This window comes from Lithobates pipiens, unplaced genomic scaffold (assembly GCF_037356315.1).
Source record: "Lithobates pipiens isolate NorthernLeopardFrog02 unplaced genomic scaffold, aLitPip1_a1.2 Scaffold_28, whole genome shotgun sequence".
Taxonomy (NCBI): Eukaryota; Metazoa; Chordata; class Amphibia; order Anura; family Ranidae; genus Lithobates; species Lithobates pipiens.
Window position 1 is genome coordinate 191,789,112 of NW_027507789.1, and position 26,211 is coordinate 191,815,322.

General features: G+C 44.3%; 1 protein-coding gene across 4 annotated transcripts in view; it reads left to right on the top strand.

Moving 5' to 3' along the window:
- The first annotated feature begins 11,631 nt into the window (after positions 1-11,631).
- The window catches only part of KANSL1 (KAT8 regulatory NSL complex subunit 1), a 179,831-nt gene continuing 165,251 nt past the window's right edge, over positions 11,632-26,211 (top strand). The window contains exons 1-3 of one of the 4 annotated variants that reach the window (XM_077460173.1): positions 11,632-11,687; positions 17,576-17,647; positions 24,785-24,901. The gene's annotated coding sequence lies outside the window, so the exon portion shown is untranslated. The other 3 variants (XM_077460174.1, XM_077460175.1, XM_077460178.1) reach the window with 3 other exon arrangements.

The window sequence follows — 26,211 nt, forward strand, 5'->3', positions numbered from 1 at the left end:
AGACAGGAGGTGCAGGCAGAGAGGCAGCTAGGGGAGGCAGAGTGTCACTCCTGGAGGCCCGATCTCGGTCTTGGGTGCTCATAAGCACGGGTAGCATACAGGGCTGGCAGCAGGAAAAATACTGGGGCTGTTTCCCCCAGCTCAGCTAGATGTACCTGTGTACAGTCTTGCAGGCTCCACTCTAATTCATCCCAAAGGTGTTCTATTGGATTAAGGTCAAGACTCTGTGCAGGACAGTCAAATTCCTCCACCCCAAATTCGCTCATCCATGTCTTTATGGACCTTGCTTTGTGGACTGGTCCAAATCATTTGGGGGAGGGGGGATTATGGTGTGGGGTTGTTTTTCAGTGGTTGGGCTTGGCCCCTTAGTTCCAGTAAAGGGAACTCTAAAGGGAGCAGCATCCCAAGACATTTTGGACAATTTCATGCTCCCAAATTTATGGGGACAGTTTGGGGATGGCCCCTTCATGTTTCAACATTACTGCAGATCAGTGCACAAAGCAAGGTCCATGGACATGGATGAGTGAGTTTGGGGTGGAGGAACTTGACTGGCCTGCACAGAGTTCTGACCTCAACCCGATAGAACAACTTTAAGATGAATTAGAGTGGAGACTTCGAGCCAGCATCCGTGCCTGACCTCACAAATGCACTTCTGGAACAATAGTAAAAAATTCCCATAGACACTCTCTTAAACCCTGTGTACAGCCTTCCCAGAAGGGTCGAAGGTTATAGCTGCAAAGGGTGGGCCGACTCAATATTGAACCCTACGGACTAAGACTGGGATGCCGTTAAAATTCATGTGCGTGTAAAGGCAGATGTCGCAAAATTTTTGACAATATAGTGTATATAGAGAATCAAAAGGTAGCCCACCAGCATAAGAAGAGCTATTTTAGAAAATATTTGGACCATGGATGGACTGTTGACAGTTTTCAGTTCAGAGAGATACACAATTTATGTGGTTATCTGGCCATCAAACCTATATGAGCTTATTGGAGATCCTGTTTTAAACACATAAGCCTTAAAATGCGCTACAATATAACAGCCTTCACTATTCTGGGTAAGCTTGCCCCAAGATTTTGGAGTGCTCCTGTAGGAGATTGTGTCTATGCACCCAAAAGAGCATTGGTGAGGGCAGGTACTGCTATTGGATGAGAAGAACTGGCTTCAAATCTCATTCCAATTCACCCCAAGCGTGTTCATGATGTCTAAGGTCAGGGCTTTTTGCAGTGTACATGACCTATTTTACACAACACAGCATGTAGAGTGCAGGTGTCTGGAATATGCGATACATAATACAGTGTATATAGTACAAGTGTCAAGACTATGTAATACATACCACAGCATGTGGAGTGTAGGTGTTCTGTCTACATAATACAAAACATGGTGTACAGAGGGCATATGTCAGAACTATGTAATAAATAACAGTGTATAGAATACAGGTGTCAGGAATATGTAATGCATAACGCATGTAGAGTGAAAGAACTTGTATTGAAATAATGCAGAGACAGTTCACAAATAAGCTGGTAGGAAGGCAGCCAGGAACACGCACAAGTCAAACAGCGTCTAGAGATCAGGCTTCAGCCAAACTGACAACGACTGTAGAGAGAGGCAGAATGTGGCCTGGCCATCTTGTGCCCAAGTAGGCAGATGTCCAAAGAAATGCAAACCCTACTCTTTCTCTCCTCATCAGGAACCTTTCACTGACGTTCGTTCTAGTGCTACCAGGCAGGGTACCTGTCCTAACTCTACCGACTTACAAAATGCGTGCCAAACCTGGTAGCCAAGGCCTTAACCTCTTTAAGCCCGGGCCTCTTTTTTAGATGTGGTGTTTACAGTAAAAAAAATGTTTTTTTTTGGCTAGAAAATTACTTAGAACCCCCAACCATTATACATTTTTTTTCTAACATCCTAGAGAATAAAATGGTGGTCATTGCAATACTTTCTGTCACCATATTTGCGTATCAGTCTTACAAGCGCACTTTAAAAAAAAAAAAAAAAAAATACACTTTTTTGAATTAAAAAATAAGACAACTGTAACGTTAGCCCAATTTTTTTAATATTGTGAAAGATAATGTTACGCCGAGTAAATTGATACCCAACATGTCATGCTTCAAAACTGCGCCTGCTCGTGGAATGGCAACAAACTTTTATGCCCTGTACACACGACCGGTTTTCCCGTCGAAAATAAACTCTGAAGGTTTTTCCGACGGAATTCCGCTGAAACTGTCTTCAGTACACACGATCACACCAAAGTCTGACCGTCAAGAACGCGGTGATGTACAATGCATACGACAGGACTAGAAAAAGGAAGTTCAATAGCTAGTAGCCAATAGCGTCCGTCTCGTACTTGCTTCAGCGCATGCGTCATTTTTGGTCCGTCCGGAACAGCATACAGACGTCAGAAATTGGTTCCGTCGTAAATATTTAGAACATGTTCTATTTCTAGGTCCGTCATAATTTTCACCGTAAAAAGTCCGATGGGGCATACACACGATCGGAATATATGAGGAAAAGCTCCCGTCTGACTTTTTCTGTCGGACATTTCACTTGTGTGTACATGGCATCACCCTTAACAATCTCCATAGCCGACATTTAAAAAATGCTACCGGTTGCATGTTTTGTGTTAGGAGGAGGTTTAGGGCTAGAATTATTGCTCTCGCTCTACTGATCACGGCGATACCTCACATGTGTGGTTTAAACACCGTTTTCATATGCGGGCGCTGCTCACATATGCGTTCGCTTCTGCATGCGAGCTCTTCAGGACAGGGTGCGTTTAAAAAAAAAAATGTTTTTCTTATTTATTGGGTGGAAGTGACGTTTTGACGTTGCTTCCTCCCTGCAGGTCATAGGGAGGGGGTGGCCATCTTCTCTTCACTCTTCTCCATGTCAACCCAGGGGACAGACTCGATCGCCTCCATCGGCGGCTCTGGTAAGGAGAGCACCAGATTGTGGCGGGAGGGGGTGGGGGGGTCCTCTCCTGCCTCCGCTAAAAGTGATCTTGCAGCGAATCTGCGACAGAGACCACTTTTATCTTGTACCAGACTGCCGGCCCAACACGGGGGGTCCTGGGGTTATGGCAGCTAGCTGCTGCCATAAGAAGGATAACTGTCCTCAAAATAGGCATGTACATCGGCGTGCGGCAATCCAGAAGTGGTTAAAAAGGCTCTGCCTGACCCAAGATGGCTGCTAGAGTCACATGGGATGGCAGCATCTAATGGTATAGCCGTTTACTGGGTCAGGGACCCAGTAAACCATAGAGGAACTCTGTTCCTCTTGACCTCCTCTCCAACTGCAGTGCTGCTGCAGAAGAGTGCCACCTGCAGTGCAGAAAGTAGACTGTACCTGCCTACATTAGTACAAGTGTTTTGTCTACATAATACAAACCCAGTGTATAGAGTGTAGGTGTCAGAACTATGTAAAAGATAGCACAGTGCATAGAGTGCAGGTGTCAGAACTATTTAATAGATAGCACAGTGTATAACATACAGGTGTCAGAACTATGCAATAGATAGAACAGTATATAGTGTACAGGTATCAGAATTATGTAGTGCAGGACTATGAAATAATGAAATACATAACACAGTATATGGAGGACAAGGCAATGTCAGGAGAGCGCAATTAGGACAATGCAGTGTAGAACAATTTAGAGGTCAGTAGTGAGGAGTTTGTAGGGCCTCTTACATTGCTGGGCAGTGGAAGAAAAAATATCCCGGTGTTGGGGAAAAATTGGCCGAGGTTTGTGACAGGTGATACCCTGGAGGTAGCGGTCCCTGAGAAAACCATGCTGTTCTCTCAGCAGGGTGAGTTTGGGTGCATTCTGCAGGAGGCAGCTAGGACCTAGGAAACATCCTGCAGGCGTCAGCCCGACACTGGGCAGTGACTGCAGAAATTCTGCAGGAGTTGTTCGGGGACTGTGGACATTTTACAGGAGTTGGCCAGAGACCGGACATTCTACAGGCGTTGGTCAGGGAATGGGGACATTCTACAGGAGTCAATCAGTGAATACAGAAATTCTAGAGGATTTGATCAGGGACTGGGGACATTCTACAGAAGTCGGTTAGGGACTGCAGACATTCCATAGGAGTTGATCAGGGACTGGGGACATTCTGCAGGAGTTGGCCAGGCACTGTAGATATTTTGCAGGAGTCGGTCAGTGGCTGCAGAAATTCTACAAGAGTTGGTCAGGGACTGCGGACATTTTACAGAAGTCGTTCAGGGACTGCGGACATTCTACAGAAGTCGTTCAGGGACTGCGGACATTCTACAGAAGTTGTTCAGGGACTGCGGACATTCTACAGAAGTCGTTCAGGGATGGCGGACATTCTACAGAAGTCGTTCAGGGATGGCGGACATTCTACAGAAGTCGGTCTGGGACGGCGGACATTCTACAGAAGTCGGTCTGGGACGGCGGACATTCTACAGAAGTCGGTCTGGGACGGCGGACATTCTACAGAAGTCGGTCTGGGACGGCGGACATTCTACAGAAGTCGGTCTGGGACGGCGGACATTCTACAGAAGTCGGTCTGGGACGGCGGACATTCTACAGAAGTTGGTCGGACATTCTACAGAAGTCGGTCTGGGACGGCGGACATTCTACAGAAGTCGGTCTGGGACTGCGGACATTCTACAGAAGTTGTTCAGGGACTGCGGACATTCTACAGAAGTTGTTCAGGGACTGCGGACATTCTACAGAAGTCGTTCAGGGATGGCGGACATTCTACAGAAGTCGGTCTGGGACGGCGGACATTCTACAGAAGTCGGTCTGGGACGGCGGACATTCTACAGAAGTCGGTCTGGGACGGCGGACATTCTACAGAAGTCCGTCTGGGACGGCGGACATTCTACAGAAGTCGGTCTGGGACGGCGGACATTCTACAGAAGTCGGTCTGGGACGGCGGACATTCTACAGAAGTCGGTCTGGGACGGCGGACATTCTACAGAAGTTGGTCGGACATTCTACAGAAGTCGGTCTGGGACGGCGGACATTCTACAGAAGTTGGTCGGACATTCTACAGAAGTCGGTCTGGGACGGCGGACATTCTACAGAAGTCGGTCTGGGACGACGGACATTCTACAGAAGTCGGTCTGGGACGGCGGACATTCTACAGAAGTCGGTCTGGGACGGCGGACATTCTACAGAAGTCGGTCTGGGACGGCGGACATTCTACAGAAGTCGGTCTGGGACGGCGGACATTCTACAGAAGTCGGTCAGGGACGGCGGACATTCTACAGGAGTCAGTAAATTCAGGGACTGAGGACATTGCACAGGAAGTGGTCAGGGGCTGTGGAGATTCTACAAGAGATGGTCGAGGACTGCACATATGTTACAAGAAATGGTTGAGGACTGCTGACATTCTACAGGAGATGGTCGGGGACTTAGGATATTCTACAAGAAATGGTCAGGGAGTGCACATATGCGACAAGAAATGGTCAGAAAGGGCTATTAAAACGACAAATTGACCATTTTCATCAGTTTCAATCCCTGTGACAGCGGCCACAAGGACAGATAGAGAGAATCTCTCCAGCGGAGACACCAACGGCAATAAAAACATGACAGGGTTCTAACCCTTCCTTACTTTATCCAAACTAAAAATAAATGTTTTGGCATTATATACAGCATATCTAAGCAAAAGAAAAAAAGTAAAAAAGTTGTAATATCCTACATCTTCCCAGTCCCTAGATGTGGTGCCTGCATTCGTTTTCTTTTCTTTTTTTTTTTGCAGGCTCCTTTCCTTTATTTTCAACGGATGATCCTGCCAGTAACATACTTCCTTCCTATGACACCAACCACGGGGCCCAATGATACCAACGATGGGGCACAATTTCTCCTAATTACACCAACCACGGGGCCCAATGATACCAACGATGGGGCAGAATTTCTCCTAATTACACCAACCACGGGGCCCAATGATACCAACGATGGGGCAGAATTTCTCCTAATTACACCAACCACGTGGCACCAATGATACCAACAATGAGGCACAATTTCTCCAAATGACACCAACCATGGGGCCCAATGATACCAACAATGGGGCACAATTTCTCCCAATGATACCAACCCAATTATGAGGCACAATTCCTCCCAATAAAACAAACCATGGGGCCCAATGATACCAACGATGAGGCACAATTCCTTCCAATAAAACAAACCATGCAATGATACCAACGATGAGGCACAATTCCTCCCAATAAAACAAACCACAGCGCCCAATGATACCAATGATGAGGCACAATTCCTCTCAACGACACTAACCACGGCGCCCAATGATACCAATGATGAGGCACAATTCCTCCTAACGACACTAACCATGGAGCCCAATGATACCAATGATGAGGCACAATTCCTCCAAAGACACCAACCACGGGACCCAATGATACCAACGATGAGGCACAATTCCCCCCAAGGACACCAACCACGGGGCCCAATGATACCAACGATGAGGCACAATTCCTCCAAAGACACCAACCACGGGACCCAATGATACCAACGATGAGGCACAATTCCCCCCAAGGACACCAACCACGGGGCCCAATGATACCAAAGATGAGGCACAATTCCCCCCCAAGGACACCAACCACAGGGCCCAATGATACCAATGATGGGGCACAATTTCTCCTAATTACACCAACCACGTGGCACCAATGATACCAACGATGAGACACAATTTCTCCAAATGACACCAACCATGGGGCCCAATGATACCAACAATGGGGCACAATTTCTCCCAATGATACCAACCCAACTATGAGGCACAATTCCTCCCAATAAAACAAACCATGGGGCCCAATGATACCAACGATGAGGCACAATTCCTTCCAATAAAACAAACCATGGGGCCCAATGATACCAACGATGAGGCACAATTCCTCCCAATAAAACAAACCACAGCGCCCAATGATACCAATGATGAGGCACAATTCCTCTCAACGACACCAACCACAGCGCCCAATGATACCAATGATGAGGCACAATTCCTCCTAACGACACTAACCATGGGGCCCATTGATACCAATGATGAGGCACAATTCCCCCCAAGGACACCAACCACGGGGCCCAATGATACCAACGATGAGGCACAATTTCTCCAAAGACACCAACCACGGGACCCAATGATACCAACGATGAGGCACAATTCCCCCCAAGGACACCAACAATGGGACACAATTCCTCCTACTGACACCAACAATGGGGCACAATATATCCCAATGACACCAACCACAGGGCCCAATGATACCAACGATGAGGCACAATTTCTCCAAAGACACCAACCACGGGACCCAATGATACCAACGATGAGGCACAATTCCCCCCAAGGACACCAACCACGGGGCCCAATGATACCAACGATGAGGCACAATTCCTCCCAACCTCACCGGCCACGGGGCCAAATGATACCAACAATGAGGCACAATTCCTCCCAATGACACCAGCCACAGGGCCCAATCATACAAATGATAAGGCACAATTTCTCTCAATGACACCAACGATGGGGCACAATTCCACCCAATGACACCAACAATGGGTCACAATTCCTCACACTGACACCAAAGATGGTGCCAGTATTTTTTCGCACTGACATTGGGACGTTTTCTACTCCCAGTCGTCACACTCCAGCCCCCCTAAAGTGTGAAGGACAGTGAACTGACCCTTTGTTTAGAAAGTTTAGAGACCTCTGCTATGAGTGATTATCTTAAAGGCATAGTTCATCTTTACCATAAAACTTCCTGTGCAGATAAGGGGCATCTGTAACTGTGCAGCTTTGACTAAAGTTGAATAATGCCCTTGCCATAGGTGTTGGCCATTTACACACCTCCAGAAGATGCTAAGGACGTTACTAGGAGACATCTAATGCCGTGTACACATGGTCAGATTTTCCGGCAGAAAAAGTCAGACAGAATCATTTCATCGGATATTCCGATCATGCGTGGGCTTCATCTGACTTTTTTTTTTTTTTTGGAAAATTCTGACGGACCTAGAAATAGAACATGTTTTAAATCTTTCCGACGGAATCAATTCCTATCGGGAAAACCGTTCATCTGTATGCTGTTCAGACGGACCAAAAACAACGCAAGGGCAACTATTGGCTACTGGCTATTGAACTTCCTTTTTCTAGTCCTGTCATACGTGTTGTACATCACCGCCTTCTAGACGGTCGGACTTTGGTGTATCGGTGGGAGAAAACACACGTGAAGGAGTTTGAATCGGAGAAAGAGCTTAGTCCTTTTGATGGGGAAGGTGTACGGTAACAGCTGGGCCTCTCTTAGCAACATCCTTAGCAACTTCAGGCCAGGAGGGGCCTCTGTAACTGTGCAGCTTTGACCAAAGTTGAAAAATGCCCTTGCTATTGGTGTAGGCCATGGGTACTCAACATGTGGCCCTCCAGCTGTTGCGGAACTATAAGTCCCATGGGGAATTGCAAGGCTAATAGTTACAAGCCTGACTCTCAAAGGCTGAGGCATGATGGGACTTGTAGTTACACAACAGCTGGAGGGCCACAAGTTGAGCACCCATGGTGTAGGCCATGTACACACCTCCTGAAGCCTGACTGGAAAACTCCTGGAAAGTTGCTAAGGATGTTGCTAAGAGAGGCCCAGCTGCTACTGTGCACCTTCCCCATCAAAGGAGCAAGCTCTTTCTCTGATTCAAACTCACTCACATACTCTTTCTCTTCTCTGATGCAGTAGCTCTGAGCTCAGCATTTGAGAACTCACTCCAGTGATGGTGATCAGTAACAGACGTCTCTTAGCAACATCCTGGAAGTTTTCCAATCAGGCTTCGTGAATTACATAAATGGCCTACACCAATAGCAAGGGCATTATTCAACTTTGGTTAGAGCTGCAGTGATATTTTTTTTTCTACAGATTCCCCTTACCTGAATGACAACTTTTTTGGGGTACATGTAAGAAATAGGTACTTCCTCCCTCAAAGAAAAAAAGAACAATCTACAACAGAGGTCTCCAAACTTTCTAAACAAAAGGCCAGTTTACAGTCCTTCAGACTTTGGGGGGGCCGGACTATGGCCAGTGGGAGTAGAAAAGGTCCTGATGTCAGTGGGGAAAAAAAAATAATACCCCATTGTTTGTTTTAGTGGGAGTAATTGTGCCCCATCATTGGTGTCAGTGGGAGGAATAGTGTGCCATCACTGGTGTCAGTGGGAGGAATTGTGCCCCATCATTGATGTCAGTGGGAGGAATAGTGTGCCATCACTGGTGTCATTGGGAGGAATAGTGTGCCATCACTGGTGTCAGTAGTGGGAGGAATTGTGCCCCATCATTGGTGTCAGTGGGAGAAATAGTTTGCCATCATTGGGAGGAAGTGTGCCCTATCATTTGTGTCAGTGGCAGGAATAGTGTGCCATCATTGGTGTCAGTGGGAGAAATAATGCCCCATCATTGGCGTCAGTGGGAGGAATTGTGCCCCATCATTGGTGTCAGGTGGGAGGAATAGTCTGCCATCATTGGTGTCAGTGGGAGGAATTGTGCCCCATCATTGGTGTCAGCCCCATCATTGGCGTCAGTGGGAGAAATAGTTCCCCATCATTGCTATCAGTGGGAGGAATAGTGTCTCATCATTGATGTCAGTGGGAGGAATTGTGCCTCATCATTGCTGTCTGTGGGGAAGAGTTGCACCTCATAATTTTTGCCAGTGGGAGGAATTGTGCCCCATCATTACTATCATTGGGAGGATTTGTACCTGGTGTCATTGGGAGGAATTGTACCCCATCGTTGGTTTTATTGGGAGAAATTGTGCCCCATCGTTGGTGTCATTGGGAGGAATAGTGTGCCATCACTGGTGTCAGTGGGAGGAATTGTGCCCCATCATTGGTGTCATTGGGAGGAATTGTGCCCCATTGTTGGTGTCATTGGGAGGAATTGTGTCCCAACGTTGGTGTCATTGGGGGGAATTGTACCCCATCATTGGTGTCATGGGGGGAATCATGCCCCATTGTTAGTATCAGTGGATGAAATAGTGCCCCAAGGGCTGGATATAAGCAAGCAAAGTGCCAACATCTGGCTCCTGGACCACAGTTTGGAGACCACTGATCTACAATAAGCTGGGGGGGGGCTTCCCTTTTCAGGTGAAGTACTGCTTCCATTCTGGATAGACTGGGGAATAATTAGGCCCTCCCTCAAGTTGTTATTACCATCTGTGTCCCCATTGGGGGGATTCACCCGCTGTTTATACCGGTAACCAATATCACCAAGGAAGTGAGTGGAAATCCAAACTTCTAGAAGAAGTGAGAGGAAATCTTCTAATGCTTCCTGACAAAGGAATTCCCCTCACTTTCCCTCTGACTTCCTGTTGGGTCTCAGGGACAGGAAGTGAGGTGAAATTTAAACAAAAACGTTAGCATTAGGGGGGTTTTACCTCTTCCCTTCTACGTATACTTTAAGTAATAGGGAACGGCACTTGTGGGTTAAGCATGGCGCTCTCTATTCCACCATTCTGATTGGTCGGGGGAGAGTTTCAGGTGCAGAATGTGAGGGACACACACAATGTAAACACAGGCTGACTTGGTGTGATTGGCCTATCCTGCTGTGTCCCCCACTCCACCTCCCTTTGGTTGGCTGAGGAAGAGAGAAACCTCAAAACGCGTTAGCCTATGTTTCAGCAAGATAGTCCTTTGTGCTGTGTGTGTTCCTACATGGACCTAAGCTGATGGTTATATGACAAGCTATGATTCAAGCTTTCGTTTGTGAGTATGATACTTACCTCCGTTCATTCATTAAAGACATTTATTGTGGATAATGCGCTAGACCTATGCGACCTGTGTTTTGTGTTTCTAATGGGGACATCTGTCTAACATGGGAGTTCCCCTCACTTTCCCTCTGACTTGTTATTACCATCTGTGTCCCCATTGGGAGGATTCACCCACTTTTCATACCGGTAACCAATGTCACCAAGAAAGTGAGTGGAAATCCAAACTTTTAGAAGAAGTGAGAGGAAATCTTCTAATGGGGACACTTGCCTGACAAGAGAGTTCCCCTCACTTTCGCTCTGACTTCCTGTTGGGACTCAGGGACAGGAAGTGAAGAGAAATTTCCACAAAAACATTAGCAGACAGAGGTTTTACCTCTTCCGTTCTTTGTATACTTTAAGTAATAATGGACGGCACTTGCGAGCCTGGCATGGCGCTCTCTATTCCACCATTCTGATTGGTCGGGGGAGTGTTTCAGGTGCAGACTGTGAGGGACACTTACAATGTAAACACAGGCCTGACTTGGTGTGCTTGGCCTGTCCTGCTGTGTGCCCCCCACCACCCCCTCTCAGGGAAGCACAGCAATGCAGGTCATGGCTGCTCCTCACACTGGTGACCCCTAAACACATAACACACTGCACCCTAGGCAAGGGGGGGTCCCCAAAAATGTCTGTGAGGTGGCACAGGTACAGAGGGAGAAGGAAGGAGTGTTAGAATGTTTATTATTATTAAACAAGTTGCACTGACATGGTGTGTGAGTGGGGCACAGTCAGCAGGGGCTCCCCTCATACCATGACATGACTAACACCCTTCCCCCTTTTTGCAACCAGGGGACACCGTAACTGGCGCTAAGCCACGCCCGCGGCGCCTTGACTGACGTCTCCTCGGCCAATCAGCGGGCGGGCTGCGCGGCGTGAGCCAATCGCGCGCCTCCCGGGGAGGGTGATGGGTGAGGCTGTCGCCAGCAGCCCTGGTTGAGCTGTGCAGGTAGGTGCAGGCTGAGGGGTGCTGAGGTTGGGTGAGGGGGGGTGCTCATGCACCAGGTGGCAGAGAGACACAGGGGAGGGGGGCACCCTGGAGCATGCAGAGGGAGGGGGAAAGCAGGGCACGGGCTGGTCCCAGGCCATGGCTGGAGGTGGAGAATGGCTGCACTCCATTCCTCCCTAGACAGAGGCAGGCCAGATACTGGAACTTTGTATCATCAGCTGGGCTGAGGGTGGGGGCACTTAGGATGCCAGGAGGGGAGGAAGGGGTTAACTTAGCAGACACCGGCTGGCTGTACTGACACCTAATGGAGGCTTTTCCTGATGGGACGGGTAGGTGGTCGCGAAGGGGCCAGGGGGGCGGGCTGATGGGAATCGTAGTTCTGGATAGAACTGTAGGGCGAAAAAGAATATAATATAAAAATAAATTCCTAGATTTAGCGATTGCGCCATCTTCTAAATCAAAATGGAGGCTCCTTCGGAGGGGGGTTAATTTTAAAAAGAGCGACCGATTCAGAATTTGGGTTTCCAGACTAAAGTTTATATATAAAGAAAAAAAAAGGTAAGTACGCTTTCTTGGAATTTAAAATGGAGGTTGGGGGTCTGGGCTAAATTTATAAAGGGGGTAAAAAAAAAAAAATGTAAAATAAAAATAAATTTCATAGATTTAGGGATTGTTCCAGCTTCTAAATCAAAATGGAGGCTCCTTGGGGGGGGGGGGGGGGTATTTTAAGAGACGACACATTCGGATGACGGGGTTCCTATGAATTTGCAGACTAAAGTTTATTTTTTAAAAAACGGTAAGTACACTGTCTTAGAATTTTAAATGGAGGGTGGGGGTTGGGGGTCAGGGCTAAAAAAAAAAATTGAAAAAATTTAATCTAAAAATAAATTCAGATTTAGCGATTGCTCCATCCTGTAAATCAAAATGGAGGCTCCTTTTAAGGGTGGGGGGGTGGGCATTTAAATTTTAAGTAGAGGCGAAAAGAGCGACACATTCAGATAACGAATTTGCAGACTAAAGTTTATATATATATATATATATTGAAAAAAGGTAAGTACGCTATCTTGGAATTCAATATAGATGGAGGGTGGGGGGTCAGGGCTAAATTTGTAAAGGGGTATATAAAAAAAAAATGGTTTGGGGATGGGATATCAGCCCAAAAATAAAAGGAAATTGGAAGCTGTTGCCCATAGCAACTAAGCAAATTTAACAAAAAGGTGCAGTATTTATTTATGGCAGGCACGCAATTCAGCCGCTTTACATCTTATGGCAATACAAACCCAATAGTACAAGGATATGTAATTAGCGGACCTTCCGCTGTTCCAGAACTACAAGTCCCATGAGGCATAGCAAGACTCTGACAGCACAAGCATGACACCCAGAGGCATGATGGGACTTGTAGTTTTGCCACAACTGGAGGTCACTAGTATATTAATATTCTCAGCAATAATATAAACTTTTTTTTAAATGGCTTGCAAAAAACAATATGTATATATAAATTTGTAGCTTTAGCGATTTGCTCCATCTTCTAAATAAAAATGGAGGCTCTTTTGTTGGGGGGTTAATTTTAAGAAGAGGCAAAAAGGGCGACAGATTAGAGATAAAGGTTTTCTACGAACTTGCAGGCTAAAGTGTGTGTGTGTGTGTGTGTGTGTGTATATATATATATATGCGCGCACGTGTGTGTGTATGTATGTGTGTGTGTGTGTGTGTATATATATATATATACACACACACACACACACACACACACACACACACACACAAACAAAAAAGGTAAGTATGCTATTTTGGAATTCAAAATAGAGGGTGGGGGTGGAAGTGAGGGCTAAATTTATAAGGGGGTATAAAAAATATTAAAAATGTTTTGGGATGGGATGTGAGCCCAAAAATAAAAGGACAAAAGGAAATTGGGAGCTGTTGCCTATAGCCACTATGTATATATGTATATATATATATATATATATATATATATATATATATATATATATATATATATATATATATATATATATATATATATATATATATATATATACATACATACATACATACATTTTTTTATTTGTAGCTTTAGCTGTAGCTCCATCTTATAAATCAAAATGGAATGTCATTCTAGGGGAGAGTTACATTTTTAGGAAAGGGCAAAAAGAGTAACAGATGTGGATGACGGGTTTTCTACAAATTCGGAAACCTAAAGTTCATAAAAAATGGTAAGTATGCCATCTTGGAATTCAAAATGGAGGGCAGGGGTTGGGGGTCAGAGCCAAATTTATAAAAAGGTTATAGAAATGGCACCCACACAAATTTTTGATCAGTCCAAATTTTGGTTGGCAAATAGAAATGTTTAAAAAAAAAAAATCAAGAAAGGAACTGAGGAACTGTTGCCCCTAGCAACTAAGCAAATAGAAAAAAAAGGAGAGATGTGCAGATTTTTAAGTATTTGTTTATATAGCACATGCAATTTATGTGCTCTACATCTTATGGTAGTAAGGTCTAAATAATATATTTATATTCTCACCAATGATTTATATATATATATATATATATATATATATATATATATATATATATATATATATATATATATATATATATATATATATATATATAGTTTGTGTCTTGCACTTGTATATATGGGGGTGGTTGCATTTGGTTTTTACAGGTGCAGACTTTGCTTCCTGCTTTAAAGAACTGCCCAGTGACGCAATTGGTCTCATAAAGCTCGCCAAGATTTTGGCCGAATCAACCAATCTTTGCCAACAGGGCAACCCACAGCTCAAATTTCAGCCAAAATGCGAGCCATCTATGGCTAGTTTTAGGAGACTAATGTCGATTTAAAAATTGCAGAGGTTGGGTGGAAAATGATTGGCTGAACAGTGATTGCAGTCAGTCATATTCAGCCACTGATCAGGGATTCAGACAGCCGTGGTGGATACAACAGTCAGCAATGGGGACTCCTCAGTACATTCTGGTTAGCATGGATTGAGGAACAGATGACAGGAATGAATGAGGGAGTCTAGATGAGAGATGATCTTGTGCATGTTCAGATCCTAGTCTGAGCCTACGTGAGTTTGCCCGCCAGGATGCTGTCACTGTACTAGACCGATCCTCTGCAATCATATGTATACACCTCTTGGAGGCGGGTAATAACCTGGCCACAGCTGATTGGTCCAGTACAGATGACAGATTCCTGGTGGGCGCACTCAATTTTTTTTACCCCAATAAGCTGCAGGCAGGGTCTTTCATGTAAACAAAGAGGCAGGCTTTACTTTGTGCTCATCAAAAAAAAATCCGATCCCCAGGTATCTTGGATTAGAGTAATACAGTGGCTGCGAGTGCATACCTCCTGCTCAAAGCGCTGGTCACCTGGAACTTTGACTTCAGGATTTTCAGGAGTCACTGACCTAGTGCAAGTGTGCAGATCAGAGAGTCCGAGCTCTTTGCTGGTGCCTTGGAAGTGTTAAAATCAATTAAAATGTAAGTTCTCCTAAAAAGGAAGTTCTGCTATGTCCTCCCCCCCCCCCCCCCACATTTTTGGTACTTTTTTTGTAGGGGGGGGGGAGCAGGTGCCTATTGTGGCAGGCGATTCCTCAGAAATCGCACCCTTTGTCTCACCCCCTCCCGCCACCTGAAACTTCCTGGGACTCCTTGCATGTCCCGGGAGGCTGTGGCACCATATACAGAGCACAGCTTGCGCATGCGCAGAGGGAAGCCCACTGTAAAGCCGCAAGGAGTCAGAGCTAGCTTCCCACAAGAAACATGTCATTGTTGGGGACCTGAGGACCCATGAAGAACTGGCCTGTGTGATGACAGTGATAGATCCTTGGACAGGTAAATGTGCTTTTATTAAAAGACCGCAGATACCGTATTTGTAGCTGCTGCCTTTTCTTAAATTTAGGTTGAACTCAGCATGACAGACAGGTATTGGCACTTGCATCCCCCATGTGTCTTTACAGGAGGCAGAGGAAGTGTAATGCCCCGTACACACGATCAGAAATTCGACCAGCAAAAGACAGATGAGAGATTTTTGTTGGAAAATGCGACCGTGTGTACGCTCCATCGGACTATTGCTGGCGGAATTCCAGCCAGCAAACGATTGAGAGCAAGTTCTCTATTTTTCGGTCGGAAAAAGTTCAGATGGAAAATTCCGATCGTCTGTAGCAATTCCGACACGCAAAATTCCTATGCATGCTCGGAAACAATTCGACGCATGCTCGGAAGCATTGAACTTAATTTTCTCAGCTCGTCGTAGTGTTGTACGTCACCGCGTTCTTGACAGTCAAACATTCAGAGAACTTTTGTGTGACCGTTTGTATGCAAGTCAAGCTTGAGCGGAATTCTGTCAGAAAAACAATCCAAGATTTTTCGGATGGAAATTCTGCTTGTGTGTACGGGGCATAAGGGGATGTTTCAGTATTAAAGGCCAGTTGTAGGTTTTCTTTAAAAAAAATAGCAACCTAGGTTACCTAGCAACCTAAATAAATAAAGGCCCCTCTTATCCGGTGCTATCCCACCAAAGATTCACCAGCTTCAAGCTGCAGCCTTTTCTGGGGTGAATGATGCACTTCAGAGTGTCGTGGAGCCGCCCCCTGGGCGGGCACCATAGGATGGTCATACTGAGAATGGTCCTGACATCACATGTCAGCAAAGCACTGTGCATCATTTAGGAACACCCAGAAGAGAATTTTGCATATCATGTGACCGTTCTGAAAATGGTAAATATATAAAAAAAATGTGGAGCGGGGGTCTGCCGGAGGCTTTTGAATATACTTTACCGCATAGGGCTAGGTAGAGTTTGCTGCAGGATTTATGCTTTTTTTCTCATTGACAAAAATAAGTGACTTTCTGTTGGAGCCAGGACCTGACGGGCACTGGTTTTACAGGACACGACGAAGGCAGAGCTGTAACACCTGTGCCATTTGTAGTAGCATGCATACGGGTGTACAAATTGCTGCATGCAGATCCCAAATTCATACTGATCTGAATACAGCAGTATTGTATGCTGTGGGCTCATGTGAACTGTTCCATTTTGGTTTGCACTAGAAAAATGATGGTCCTGCGTATGGGCCGCTGCTTAGAACTGACATGTAAATATCAACAATGTGTATCTAGGAGCTCTGCTGATTACACACTCTTGATGTTCACATCTCCCCCTGAATGCGTCATTCATGCACCAGCAGCACATGTGTGTAATGACATCAGCCTACAGTAGTACAGAATTGGCCAGGGGCCATTCTGCAAATGCGCCACAACTGCATAAATGGGTTATTCTGGGGGGGGGGGGAGATATAAACACCAGTAACATAATCAACAGTGGCAGCACCACTGGCTACATGATGTTGATACTTATTTCAACCCTGAGCAACCGTGGCAGCCAATAGGGTCCATGTATACAGTATGTAAGTAAATGTTAGAACAAATGTTACATGCGTAAAGGGCACAGCAAACTTTTTACTCAGGATACCGCTGCCAGTCCTCAGATCTTAGACAAAGTTATCTACCGATTTACCTTTACACGCACATTTAATGGCATCCCAGTCTTTGTCCGTAGGGTTCAATATTGAGTTGGCCCACCCTTTGCAGCTATAACAGCTTCAACTCTTCTGGCAAGGCTGTCCACAAGGTTTAGGTCTATGGGAAGGTTTGACCATTCTTCCAGAAGGCGCATTTGTGAGGTTGGGCACTGATGTTGAACGAGAAGGCCTGGCTCCTAAACCTCGTGCACAGCTTTTCCCAGAACAGTTGAAGATGTTATAGCTGCAAAGGGTGGGCCAAGCCTACGGACTAAGACTGGGATGCCAATGAAATTGTAATATCACAGGTCCAGTAGATGCTGCAGATTTACCTATTTTTTTATACACACAACTTTCTCCTCTTCCTTTTAGTATGATCTATCTGGATAAAGAGTCCTGGAGTCACAAGTGTAAAGATCACAATATGGAGCTGCGGAAAATCATGTAAGTACCACTTTGTAATTGTAAAATGGATGGAACCCAGCGCTCCGGTGTATGATTAAAACACATATAATGCTCCCCAGCTGCTGAAACCCTTAATCCCCCCCCTGTAGAAGAAATACATAAATGATTTAAACCCCTTATTAATACCCGACAAAATTATAAGGTCCATCCATATAGTGTAAAGTGTCCAATATCCTCAAAATAAATCTTCCCACAATCACACGTGTTTTGTGGTCCCCAAAAAACCCTGAAACTCTCATCAGGTGGCCTGTGTATGTAAATGGATTAAGATCGGCTTGATATGGTAATGACTGCAATCTACAGGTATCTCCCTCCTGTCTTCAAATCCAATCCTTCAAAAATGAAAAGTGTACGGTATTTATAAAAAGACAAAAAAAAAAAACGATATAGTGTAGTATTTAATAGAAATTAAATGTGAAATTGCAAGGAGGGAAAGACCTGAAGATTGCAATCATTAATATATCAAGCTGATCTTGATCCATTTACATACACAGGTAAAAACATCTTTTGAGGGTTGAGAATGTTTTGGGGATCTCAAAACACAGGAGGAGATTGTGGGAGGAAGATTTATTTTGAGGCTATTGGACATTTTGCACTATACGGACTTTATAATTCTGGTTAATAAGAGGTTTAAAGTAAAAAAAAAAAAGTTGGTATTTTTTTCTGCACTGCTTTCTAATGTCATAAAACTTTTTTTTTTTTTTTTTTATATATAACAGCAGGATACAATCACCTGACATTCCTATAGTGCATGTGCGGCTACTACAGCTATCTACTTTATTATTAAAGGAGAAGTATGGCAATACAAAAAAAACATACATACATACTCTCCATGCTGCAGCATTGATGTGATGCTGCAGTTGTCCCCCACCAGCTCTAAACTTGAGAACTGAGCAATTACATGACTGCTGATTGTTCAGTTTTCAGTCCTATCAGAGCAGAGAGCAGTGACTCGCTCTCTGCTCTCCCCCCTCCAGTGCTTACTGGAGAGCTGGGCTGGAGGGGGCAAAAGTGGCTGCTGAGAGGCTGAGCTAGCTGCAGATCAGGCATCTGGGTGGATCCTGGCATCATTGTCATCCACCAACAGTGGGATTTAGCTATTTCTGCAGTTTTGCAAATTTCAGGTAAGGCCTGGTTCACACGCATTTTAAAGGCTGGGTTCACATGTGAGCACGCAGCAACTCACAGCAAGATTATGGTGCGTCCTCGTTCACTGTTTCAGATCTGATTTCAGCCCGAATGTTTGGCTGAATTCTGACCTGAAATGGACCTAAAGACGCACAGGGCTTCTGTGCAAATTGCACCAGAGCCACTGCGGAGATATGTGAATCGGCTCCATAGAGAGCTAGTCACAATCTCCTGCTGTGAGAACTGGATGCGGAGAAACCCACATCCAATTTGCACTGGTGTGAACCCAGCCTTAAGTGTCTTCTCAGTTTTGCAGAAACACACTACAGTCCATTTTTAACATGGTTTCCAATGGATATAGTTCACACCTGTGCATTTTATGGAAAGGGCCAGAGACTTTTTTTTTTTCTTTTCTGGTTTTTGGTTCCATAGACTTCAATGAATCAAAAGCTTGTATTGAAAAATGCAAACTGTACCTGGAATATGCAAACTGCAACCTGTATAGGCCTAAATCAGTAAGGTTTCTGCTACCCAGAACAACGCAGCAGATCTATGTAGTTTTCTATAAAATCATTACTTACACACAGAGGTATTGATTTGGATCTACAAATCATACATACAGTATCTCACAAAAGTGAGTACACCCCTCACATTTTTGTAAATATTTTATTATATCGTTTCATGTGACAACACTGAAGAAATTACACTTTGCTACAATATAAAGTAGTGAGTGTACAGCTTGTATAACAGTGTAAATTTGATGTCCCCTCTAAATAACTCAACACACAACCATTAATGTCTAAACCACTGGAAACAAAGGTGAGTACATCTCTAAGTGAAAATGTACAAATTCGGACCAAAGTGTCAATATTTTGTGTGGCCACCATTATTTTCCAACACTGCCTTAACCCTCTTGGGCATGGAGTTCACCAGAGCTTCACAGATTGCCACTGGAGTCCTCTTCCACTCCTCCACGACGACATTACTGATCTGGTGGATGTTAGAGACCTTGCGCTCCTCTGCCTTCCGTTTGCGGATGCCCCACAGATGCTCAATAGGGTTTAGGTCTGGAGACATGCTTGGCCAGTTCATCACCTTTACCCTCAGCTTCTTTAGCAAGGCAGTGGTTGTCTTATGCCCCATACACATGGTCGGACATTCCAACTACAAAATCCGTCTGATTTTTTTTCTGCACACGGTCCCACCAAGTTGTTGGAAAATCCGATCTTTCAGAACGCGTTGACTCAGAACACGTACGACGGGACTATAAAGAGGGCAGTAGCCAATAGCTTTCGCCTCGCAATTTATTCTGAGCATGCGTGGCACTTTATCCGTCGGAATTGTATACACAGGATCTGAATTTAAACAATCGGATTTTGTTGTCGGAAAATTTTAGATCCAGCTCTCAAACTTTCTGTGTCAGAAATCCCGACAGAAAAAGTCAGATGGAGCCCACGCATGATTGGATTTTCTGACAACAAGATCCGATTGCACATTTTCTGTCGGAAAGTCCAACCGCATGTACAGGGCATTAGAGGTGTGTTTGGGGTTGTTATCATGTTGGAATACTGCCCTGCGGCCCAGTCTTCGAAGGGAAGGGGATCATGCTCTGCTTCAGTGTGTCACAGTACATGTTGGCATTCATGGTTCCCTCAATGAACTGTAACTCCCCAGTGCTGGCAGCACTCATGCAGCCCCAGACCATGACACCACCATGCTTGATTGTAGGCAAGACACACTTGTCTTTGTACTCCTCACTTGGTTGCCGCCACACACGCTTGACACCATCTGACCTGAATAAGTTTATCTTGGTCTCATCAGGCCACAGGACAAGGTTCCAGTAATCCATGTCCTTAGTTTGCTTGTCTTCAGCAAACTGTTTGCGGTCTTTCTTGTGCATCATCTTTAGAAGAGGCTTTCTTCTGGGATGACAGCCATGCAGACCAATTTGATGCATTGTGTGGCGTATGGTCTGAGCACTGACAGGCTGACCCCACCCCCACCCCTTCAACCTCTGCAGCAATGCTGGCAGCACTCGTACATCTATTTCTCAAAGACAACCTCTGGATATGACGCTAAGCACGCGCACTCAACAGAACCTGTCTTGTTAAACCGATGTATGGTCTTGGCCACCATGCTGCAGCTCAGTTTCGGGGTCTTGGCAATGTTCTTATAGCCTAGGCCAGGGATATGCAATTAGCGGACTTCCAGCTGTTGCAAAACTACAAGTCCCATCATGCTCTGCCTCTGGGTGTCATGCTTGTGGCTGTCAGAGTCTTGCTATGCCTCATGAGACTTGTAGTTCTGCAACAGCTGGAGGTCCGCTAATTGCATATCCCTGGCCTAGGCCATCTTTTATGTAGAGCAACAATTCTTTTTTTTTTTTTCAGATCCTCAGAGAGTTCTTTGCCATGAGGTGCCATGTTGAACTTCCAGTGACCAGTATGAGAGAGTGAGAGCGATAAAACCAAATTTAACATACCTGCTCCCCATTCGCACCTGAGACCTTGTAACACTAACGAGTCACTTGACACCAGGGAGGGAAAAGGGCTAATTGGGCCCAATTTGGACATTTTGACTTAGGGGTGTACTCACTTTTGTTGCCAATGGTTTAGACATTAATGGCTGTGTGTTGAGTTCTTTTGAGGGGACAGCAAATTTACACTGTTATATAAGCTGTACACTCACTACAGTACATTGTAGGAAAGTGTCATTAGTTCAGTGTTGTCACATGAAAAGATAGGATAAAATATTTACAAAAATGTCAGGGATGTATTCACTTTTGTGAGCTACTGTACATGCCATACATGGCTATTGTATTTCTTATTTCTGCTTTATTCCACAGACTAAACAAGATAAAGATCAGTCGAAGGAGGAATCACTGCAGTTGGCTATTGTATTCAGTAACCAGTACAGTGCTTGCATCTGATACAGTCACTGTTTAGCCAATAATTTGCCATTTGACTCCTTCCATTTTTAAAGACCCCGGGAGAAAACAGAATGTTCCCCATACATTTGTGCTGATCCCACACTGCATGGGTTAACAGCTTGTTTTGTCCAGGGGGGCACAGAAAGAATATGCTTACCTGATTCTCCAGAAAACAGTACTCCACCACGTCCAATGGTGCACTGTTCCTGCCGTCCTCACATCCAGAGCTGGCATGTCCATGCACGAGACCACTAGCATGCGGTTGGGCAGAGTGGCAATGACCGGTCTTGCTCTTGGAGGATGCTTTTAGAATTCATTAATTAAATGCAAAGCATTCTCTGAATGGCACCTGTGGCTAGGGGCTGACCTCCTGTGTTCACAATGCAGCAGGGCAGCCACTTAACGCATGACCCGGAAGCAAGTGGAGATCTCTGAAATAGCGGTGTCCACTTCATTGATTTCTAGCTTTCAGGAAAGCTTCGGCCAGGTCTGGAATATACATAGTTACATTAGTCCAAGCTGGATCAATGTAACTATGTATAAAATATTCATACCTGGAATTCTACTAGTTTTTAAGCAACGTTTATTGGGATCATGCCCATCTTTGCGCCTTTCAAGCTACCTGGTTTCCCATGGTGCTCCTTTGTATTTCCTAATGGGGACCCCCTCGCCTTTTTGGGCCATTGACCTGCAGCATATACAGGGTGTCTGTCTCTCTGGGTAGGCATGGGGGAAATTTACTAAAACTGGTGCACACAGAATTTGGTGAAACTCTGCATAGTAACTAATCAGCTTCCAGGTTTTATTGCCAAATTGTAAATCGCTGTAGCTGTACTTCGCTTCTTTATGACTTCACAGCAGGCACACGCCCGCCGCATGTCCCGGGGGCCGATGCGCGTGCCCGGCAGACCCGTAAACACACAGATCCTGGTTCTCTCAGGGGAGAGGAGACAGATCGTGTGTTCATACTAAGTATGAACACCAATCTCTCTCTATCTCCTCCCCTAGTCAGTCCCAGCCCCCCTACAGTTAGAACACACCTAGGGAACACAGTTAACCCCTTGATCACACCCTAGTGTTAACCCCTTCCCTGCCAGTGACATTTATACAGTAATCAATAGCTATTTTTAGCTCTGATCGCTGTATAAATGGCAGTGGGCCCAAAATAGTATCAAAGGTGTCCGATGTGTCTGCCGCAATGTCACAGTCCTGATAAAAATTGCAGATCGCCGCCATTACTAGTAAAAATAATAATAAAAATGACATAAATCTATCCCCATTTTGTAGACGCTATAACTTTTTTTGTGCAAACCAATCAATATACGCTTATTGGGATTTTTTTTCCCCAATAATATGTAGGATAGATATCGACCTAAACTGAGGGGGAAATATATATATATATATATATATATATATATATATATATTTTTTTATTTATTTATTTATATATATAATTCTTTTTTTAAATTGGGATATTTATAATAGCAAAAACTACAAAATATTGTTCTTTTTCATTTTTCAAAATTTATAGCGCAAAAAATAAAAACCGCAGAGGTGGTCAAATGCCACCAAAAGAAAGCTCTTTTTTTGGGGAAAAAAAGGACATAAATCTTGTTTCCGTACAATGTCGCATGACTGCACAATTGTCAGTTAAAACTACGCAGTGCCTTATCGCAAAAAAATGACTTGTTCAAGAAGGGGGCAACTCCTTCCGGGGCTGAAGTGGTTAATGGGATAATAATGAAGCTGCTTTGCTGGTGATACTGATTGTTATGCCAAACGTATTTTAAAAGGCGTTTGTTTTGTACGATCTGAAAATCGCAAATCAACGCTCACCAAACTTCTACGAACATGAAATTAGCAGAAGGGTCCCAAAGGGTGGCACTTGAGAAATGAACTTCCTCTTTATACTCTCGTAGCATGTCACTACGTTTGTGTTTGTCAGGTGACAATTTGCGGATAGTTAGTGTGCTAGACAAAATCCTGCACATGCACTTTTGACAAATATCAGCCAATCGGTCGTACAACACTCAAACCCCCCTGTACGAGGCCTTGGATTGTGGATGTCTGTAGATGTAGAGATTTTAGTTTTAGGGTGGACTTCCACTTTAATTGAACAAGCTGAACTAATGCCGCGTACACACGGGCGGACTGTATGGCGTACTTAGTCCGTCGAAACACATTTCAGCGGACAGTCCGCTCGTGTGTGGGCTTCAGCGGACTTTTTCAGCGTGCAGTCTGGCGTACTAAGTATTTCGGATTTTTCTAAATTCTGTCCGTCGTACTTTGGTTTCAGCTGGTGAGTAGGCTTGTTCGACGGACTAAGAATGGCGCATGCTCAGAAAGGATTTACACGGCGGAAGGTTGCATTGCTGTGTATTGGACTTCCTATTTCTAGTCCCGTCGTACGTGCTGTACACGTCATCGTGCAAGCTTTCGACGGACTGTTTGTGCATCCGTGTGTGGTCAAGTCCGTTCAGTCGAAAGTATGACGGACTGTCTGTCGGATTGTATGACAGACTAAGTACGCCATACAGTCCGCCCGTGTGTACGCGGCATAAGATTGGCTGCCTTGCAGAGCCGTACCAGATTCTGTGTGCACCAGTTTTAGTAAATCTCCCCCATTATGTCAAAAGCTTTTAAGTATGACTGCTGATCTTATTGTACCACTGGTCTTGATTGATTGTGGCTTCGTCCATAGTTCAAAAATGTAAAGCTCAATCAACTCAATTTAAAACTATTTTTTTTTTTTTTTAAGTTAAACCACATCCTGGATTGTTATATGCAATGCAATGGTCTTCCAAAACAGTTCATTCAATTTATATTCAAACAATCTTATGCTCAATACTATGAATGGTAATATGAAGGAGATTATTCAATGACATGGCCAGTTTTAGACAATCTGCATAAAAAACTCACTATATTTATGCAAAGTCTCTGTATTTTGGGTGGTAAAAGATGACAAGTAATGGAAATTTATATTCTTATTTATTAGATGTATAGAATGAAGAATTTTGTTTCTTACAGCAGAATAAAATGGGTTTCTGGTTTATTCACAGCTGGGGTTTGGCAAGAATGAATTCCTCCCTGTTTCTACATCTAATTTGTGTTATGGCTGCCATGTGTGCACTGGATTTGGCACATCATCTCATTGCCTCGGGGTCTTCTGGATCCAGGTACCCATCTTGGAAGGGGGTGGTTTGTATGTTATCTCCTGGAATGGACAGTTCTATAGTTTTTGCTTTTGTTAAAAGGTGTTATTTTTGTGCAATTTACTAAAAAAATGTTTTATTAGATAGACTAGGAATGGGATGTTTTATAAAGACAGATTGTTCTTAAAAATAAGTGCACGTCGAGCCAAAACTAGGCCTTCCTATTGGTCAGTGATGTAGCCTTTTACATTAAAGTAGAACTATAGGTAAAACTGTTGTTTTTTTTTTTTCCATTTTGGATAGAGCAACCAAGAGTTATAATCCCTGTCAGACTTTTTTCGCCATCTGTGTCCCATTGTGGAGATTTCCCTTCACTTCCTGTCCCAAAGCCACACAGGAAGTGAGAGGAAATCTTGGGGACCCCCAGGTCACCAGAACTAGTGTTGCCATTGGAAGATTTCCCTTCTATTACTTTTCTGCAGACAACCCAAAATTTGGGATTTTCTTTTACTTTCATTTTCAATAATAATGGTAAACGGGACACATTGAGAGGGGGAATCTCCCTAACGAGGGCGCACAGACAGCAATAAAAACCTGAAAGGGGTTCTAATCTCTCTTCACTCTATCTAAAACAAAATAAAAAGTTGTGCCTTTTAGTTATACTTTAAGGGCGAATACGTCATGCAATGGGTTAGATTTACTAAAACTGGAGCATACAAAATCTGGTGCAGATCTGCATAGAAACCAATCAGCTTCCAGGTTTTATTGTCAACGCTTAATTAAACTGAAGTTAGAAGCTGATTGGCTACCATGCATAGCTACACCAGATTCTGTGTGCTCCTGTTTTAGTCAATTCCCTCCATTCTTTATTTTCAAAATCTAATATTCTTTTAAAAAATCATTGCAAGGTAAATGATCAAGGAAGGCTTGGGAGATGGAAAGGGTGGACCTGCTGCTTTTTACAAGAATGTGAAGATTTGCATATAATATAACTCTGGGTCTGATGATCATTTTGACATGCAGTTTTCACGGAAAGTATTGGCGTGCCTCTGCATCTATTCATTATATGCTTAGTGTGAATGGCCCAGGCTTGTGACAGCTTTAATCAAAAAATGTTGTTTCCTTCTTCTGTCTAAAAGGAGAATGGATATATACAAGTGGTAAGGGATATTTGGAACAATTTTAGTTAAACTGTTGCATTACTGGTAGTGAGACAATCTAAGCAGATGTTGTGTTTCAAGTGAAAGTCCATGAAAAATCTAAAATCCCTGCATCTAGAGACACAATTAATCTAACACTAACCTCTCTATCCCTGTAAAGAAAAGATGAGTATA